The sequence below is a fragment of the Macrobrachium nipponense genome, chromosome 2 (genome assembly GCF_015104395.2).
Source record: "Macrobrachium nipponense isolate FS-2020 chromosome 2, ASM1510439v2, whole genome shotgun sequence".
Taxonomy (NCBI): domain Eukaryota; kingdom Metazoa; phylum Arthropoda; class Malacostraca; order Decapoda; family Palaemonidae; genus Macrobrachium; species Macrobrachium nipponense.
In genome coordinates this window covers 132,914,858-132,920,824 of record NC_087201.1, presented here as the reverse complement: position 1 = coordinate 132,920,824, position 5,967 = coordinate 132,914,858, and the positions used below count along the sequence as shown (strand labels likewise).

The 5,967-nt window shown below is 41.4% G+C and overlaps 1 long non-coding RNA gene across 1 annotated transcript; it reads left to right on the top strand.

Annotated features, from left to right (window-relative positions):
• Window positions 1–366: 366 nt before the first annotated feature.
• LOC135220993 (uncharacterized) lies at window positions 367–5,562 on the top strand. Its single transcript, XR_010315846.1, has 3 exons — window positions 367–424; window positions 1,059–1,235; window positions 2,222–5,562. It is a non-coding gene; the product is annotated as an uncharacterized LOC135220993 (long non-coding RNA).
• The last annotated feature ends 405 nt before the right edge of the window (window positions 5,563–5,967 follow it).

Sequence of the window (5,967 nt, the reverse complement as noted above, 5' to 3'; positions counted from 1 at the left end):
GTTATGATTAATGTTTTAGTATTTTTATTTAATATTTGTTCTAAGGTTTAATGATGACTTTTTATGGTCAAATGCATCATAGATGAGTAAATGAAATTTTTGAGAAGGTTCCAAAACTTTTTCAGAAATTTGAGTAATGGAGGGACGATCTGTTTGTTTCATATGAAATGTCTGAGATTTGAGAGACAGAGTTTCGCTGTTGAGATCGTGTAGTTGTGCTCGTTTTTGGTTTTCCATAAAAGAGAGAGAAAGAGGGCTTAATTGGTGGATGGATGGTTAACGATTGTTGGGGAGTTCTGGGCTGTCTTTTGGTGCGGTTGGAGTTGGTCGTTATGATCAGAAGTACTGGGAAGTCTGTCAGTTTGTGATCAGACCCTGTGGTGGAGAGTCAGTTTTTTGACAGCAGTCTTCAGTATTATTGATGGTCAGTTATTTTGTGTGTTTTTGAAGTGTTTGCTTGAATTGTTGTCGATATTGTATGTTTGAAGGTTGTTGTGTATGTGTTGTTGAATTTGTTGTGCTTGTGAGTTCTTTTGTGTTGTAGATAAGTTGTGATTTGTTGAGTGTTGTTGGTGAGTTGTCGTGGTTCCTTGGTGTTGTAGATGGTGTATTGTGTTATTGTTTATATATTTGTGATTGTTTGTGCACAGTGGTCTTTTGTTGTATAGTTATTGAATTGTTGTGTGGTTATTCTTGTTTGGTTGTTTGTGTATTGTGTACGATGGCCGTATCCAGCGGACAGTGCGGCTTCTTGCCCTGTGTGTCAAGTACGTGGTAAGTAGATGCGTTTTGAGAGTTTGAGTTTTTACAGTTTTGAAAAATATGACAAATTTCACTTATGAAAAATGTTATGGCCTTATTGTATGTAATAATGGTGTTTTCCCATTGAAATAATAGATAAATATGGTGTAAGTTAGTTACCAGTTAGTGAATTTTGAATGAAATCCTATGCAGTCACGTAGCATCAGTTCTGAGCAAAGCTGTACAATATGCTGAAGTGTTTGATGGTATATCAAGTAAAACTCTTATTTTTGTATCTCCAAACTGAATTTTTATAGTGTCTCTCGGGTGAAGCTTGAACTTGGTGTTTTTTGGAGAACTGGGTTTACTGTTATTCTGCTGTTTATTGTGAGGAGCTGATTGTAATTTTGCAGTAAAGATCGAACTGGTTATAAATCATAAAGAAAGAAGATAATGAGACACCAGCCGAGTGCTGCATCTGGATTATTTTAAAGGTAAGAATAAGAGAATTGTTACCCTTAAGTTAAATGACATAAAAAAATATGTCATGGGTGCAACCTCGTTTCAAGAATAAAAATGCTTTATTGGTTCAGTTTTTCATTAATGGACTGGTGAAAATTTGTTTCTGTATAAGTTTTTAGCAGAATTAAAGAAAGTTAAGAGTGCTATACTTCCATTAGTTATTTAATGAATCACCTTTTGTGTGCATCACATACTGCATATTTGTTTTATTTAAGAGGGGTTCCATTATTAATGAAAGATTTAGTTATTTGGCATATTTTTAGTATTAGTGAAAAAGTGTTACATATGTCTTGAAGTGTTTTCACCAATTACTGCATGTTATTAGGTTGGTCAAAGAAACCTACATAAATTGCAAAGTTAATACTCTTGAGTATGATGAATGAATGGTGAAATTGCAGTGCAGTATGTGGATTATCTAGATGTGTATACATCGGCTGTTTTACAGTGTTTTTAGTTAAACTGAAGTGTAATTGTGATTGTTACAGTGTATTATGTGGTTGTGAAAAGTGTGATAGCATTTATAAACTTGCTAGTTTCTAATGATTATTGAAATAACATTTAATTGCAAAGTCGTCAGAAAAAAATTACATATTTTAATTAAGAAAAAAATTACATATTTTAATTAAGAAAAAAATTACATATTTTAATTAGCAGGTTAATAAATAAGACCCTCTTATTGCTATTTTAGAATGATTATTGAAATTACATTTAATGGAAAGTCTCAAGAAAATTTCGTAGTGTAAATAGCAGGATAATAAATCGGACCCTCTTATTGCATAAAATCTCTACCTATTGTTCTCGGTACAATTTAAAAGCCTTCAAAGGTTTAACAAGAGATCGAGACTGGATACAGAATTATCTGATGTATAAGTTACCTACTTTATGTCATATCAGATATGAAATTAGAATTTGTATTTGTTAAAGATTACTAATATCAAGATCACTTCGTATTTTACAGGTGAGAGAGAAAACAGCAGGGCTTTAATGTTCAGCACAAGAGGAACTGAGGACTCCAGAGCAGAGCGAGCAAGAGGGCTCAGCGGTAAGAGAAGATCTTCAGAAGAGAGCGAGAGAGCTCAGCAGTAAGAGAAGATCGTCAGAAGAGTGAGGGAGCTCAGCAGTAAAAGAAGATCGTCAGAAGAGAGCAAGGGAGCTCAGTAGTAAGAGAAGATCGTGGAAGAGAGCGAGAGAGCTCAGCAGTAAGAGAAGATCGTGGAAGAGAGCGAGAGAGCTCAGCAGTAAGAGATCTTCAGAAGAGAGAGAGAGAGCTCAGCAGTAAGAGAAGATCGTCAGAAGAGAGTGAGGGAGCTCGGCAGTAAAAGATCGCCAGAAGAGAGTGAGAGAGCTCAGCAGTAAGAGAAGATCTTCAGAAGAGAGAGAGAGAGAGAGCTCAGCAGTAAGAGAAGATTGTCAGAAGAGAGTGAGGGAGCTCAGCAGTAAGAGAAGATCGTTAGAAGAGCGCGAGGGAGCTCAGCAGTAAAAGAAGATCGTCAGAAGAGAGCGAGGGAACAGCAGTAAGAAAAGACCTTCAGAAGAGAGAGAGAGAACTCAGCAGTAAGAGATCGTCAGAAGAGAGCGAGAGAGCTCAACAGTAAGAGAAGATCAGCAGAAGAGAGTGAGAGGGCTCAGCGGTAAGAGATCTTCAGGAGAGAGCGAGAGAGCTCAGCAGTTAGAGAAGATCTTCAGAAGAGAGAGATCATCAGAAGAGAGCTAGGGCCTCGGCAGTAAGAGAAGATCAGCAGAAGAGAGCGAGAGAGCTCAGCAGGAAGAGGAGATCGTCGGGAGAGAGCTCAGCAGTAAGAGATCGTCAGAAGAGAGCTAGGGCCTCAGCAGTAAGAGAAGAACATCAGAAGAGAGCGAGAGAGCTCAACAGTAAGAGAAGATCAGCAGAAGAGATTGAGAGAGCTCAGCAGGAAGAGAAGATCATCAGAAGAGAACAAGAGGGCTCAGCAGTAAGAGAAGATCATCAGAAGAGAACAAGAGGGCTCAGCAGTAAGAGAAGATCGTCAGAAGAGAGCGAGGGAGCTCAGCAGTAAGAGAATATCTTCAGAAGAGAGCGAGAGAGCTCTGCAGTAAGAGAAGATCTTCAGTAAGTGAGCAATAGAGCTCAGCAGAAAGAAAAGGTCGTCAGAAGAGAGAGAGAGATCAGCAGTAAGAGAAGATTGTCAGAAAAGAGCAAGAGAGCTAAGAAGTAAGAGAAGATCGTCAGAAGAGAGCTGAGAAGTAAGAGAAAATTGTCAGAAGAGAGAGAGATAGAGCTCAGCAGAAAGAAAAGATCACCAGAAGAGAGAGAGTGCGTTCGGCAGTAAGAGAAGATCGCCAGAAGAGAGTGAGGGAGCTCGGCAGTAAGAGAAGATTGTCAGAAGAAAGTGAGGGAGCTCAGCAGTAAGAGAAGATTGTCAGAAGAGAGAGATCACCAGAAGAGAGTGAGTGCGTTCAGCAGTAAGAGAAGACCGCCAGAAGAGAGCGAGGGAGCTGAGGAGTAAGAGAATCGTCAGAATGAAGTAAGGGAGCTCAGCAGTAAGAGAAGATCGTCAGAAGAGAGCGAAAGATCTCAGCAGTAAGAGAAGATCGTCATAAGAGAGCAAAAGAGTTCAGCAGTAAGAGAAGCTCGTCAGAAGTGAGAGGGAGAGCAGTAAGAGATCTTCATAAGAGAGCACGCGAACTCAGCCGTAAGAGAAGAACGTCATAAGAGAGCGAGAGAGCTCAGCAATAAGAGAAGATCGTCAAAAAAGAGCAAGAGAGCTGAGAAGTAAGAGAAGATTGTCTGAAGAGGGCGAGAGTGCTAGGCATTATGAGTAAATCCTCAGAAGAGAGCGAGCGAGTTCAGCTGTAAGAGAAGATCGTCAGAAGTGAGCGAGGGAGCTCGGCAGTAAGAGAAGATTGTCAGAAGAAAGTGAGGGAAGTCAGCAGTAAGAGAATATCAGCAGGAGAGAGCAAGAGAGCTCAGCAATAAGGGAAGATCGTCGGGAAAGAGCTCAGCAGTAAAAGAAGATCGTCAGAAGAAAGTGAGGGAGCTCAGCAGTAAGAGAAGAATGTCAGAAGAGAGCGAGAGAGCTCAGCAGTAAATAGAATTGTCAGAAGAGAGCAAGAGGGCTCAGCAGTAAGAAAAGATCGTCAGGGGAGAACGAGAGAGCTTGAATTAAAAGAAGATCGTCAGGGGAGAACGAGAGAGCTTGAATTAAAAGAAGATCGTCAGAAGAGAACAAGAGTGCTCAGCAGTAAAGAGAAGATCATCAAAAGAGAGCGAGAGCTCTCGGCAGTAAAGAGAAGATCATCAAAAGAGAGCGAGAGGGCTCGGAAGTAAAGAGAAGATCGTCAGAAGAGAACGAGAGGGCTCGGAATTAAGAGGTCACCAGAAGAGCAAATGAGAGAGCTCAGCAGGAAGAGGAGATCGTCGGAAGAGAGCGAGAGAGCTCAGCAGTAAGAGATCATCAGAAGAGAGAGAGAGTTCAGCAGTAAGAGATCGTCAGAAGAGAGCTAAGGCCTCAGCAGTAAGAGAAGATTATCAGAAGAGAGTGAGAGAGCTCAGCATTAAGAGAAAATCCTCAGATGAGAGCGAGGGAGCTCAGCAGTAAGAGAAGATCATCAGAAGAGAGGGAGAGAGCTCTGCAGTAAGAGAGCAATAGAGCTCAGCAGAAAGAAAAGGTCGTCAGAAGAGCGAGGGAGCTCAGCAGTAAGAGAATATTGTCAGAAAAGAGCAAGAGAGCTGAGAAGTAAGAGAAGATCGTCAGAAGAGAGCTGAGAAGTAAGAGAAGATCGTCAGAAGAGAGAGAGTTAGAGCTCAGCAGAAAGAAAAGATCACCAGAAGAGAGCGAGTGCATTCGGCAGTAAGAGAAGATTGTCAGAAGAGAGTGAGGGAACTCGGCAGTAAGAGAAGATTGTCAGAAGAAAGTGAGGGAGCTCAGCAGTAAGAGATTGTCAGAAGAAAGTGAGGGACTTCAGCAGAATGAGGAGGGAGCTCAGCAGTAATAGAAGATTGTCGGAAGAGAGAGAGAGAGAGAGAGAGAGAGAGAGAGCTCAGCAGAAAGAAAAGATCACCAGAAGAGAGCAAGTGTATTCAGCAGTAAGAGAAGATCGTCAGAAGAGAGCGAAAGATCTCACCAGTAAGAGAAGATAGTCAGAAGAGAGCGAAAGAGCTCAGCAGTAAGAGAAGATCTTCAGAAGAGAGCGAAAGAGCTTAGCAGTAAGAGAAGATCTTCAGAAGAGAGCGAGAGAGCCCAGCAGTAAGAGAAGATCTTCAGAAGAGAGCGAGAGAGCCTAGCAGTAAGAGAAGATTGAAAGAAGAGAGTGAGGTCGCTGAGAGTAAGATAAATCCTTCAGAAGAGCGAAAGAGCGAGAGCTTAGCAAAGTAGCATCTTCAGAAGAGAGCGAGAGAGCCCAGCAGTAAGAGAAGATCTTCAGAAGAGAGCGAGAGAGCCTAGCAGTAAGAGAAGATTGAAAGAAGAGAGTGAGGGAGCTGAGAAGTAAGAGAAAATCCTCAGAAGAGAGCGAGTGAGTTCAGCAGTAAGAGAAGATTGTCAGAAGTGAGAGGGAGAGCAGTAAGAGATAGATCGTCAGAAGAGAGAGAGAGAGCTGAGAAGTAAGAGAAGATCTTAAGAAGAGAGCGAGAGAGCTCAGCATTAAGAGAAAATCCTCAGATGAGAGCGAGTGTGTTCAGCTGTAAGAGAAGATTGTCAGAAGAAAGTGAGGGAGCTCAGCAGA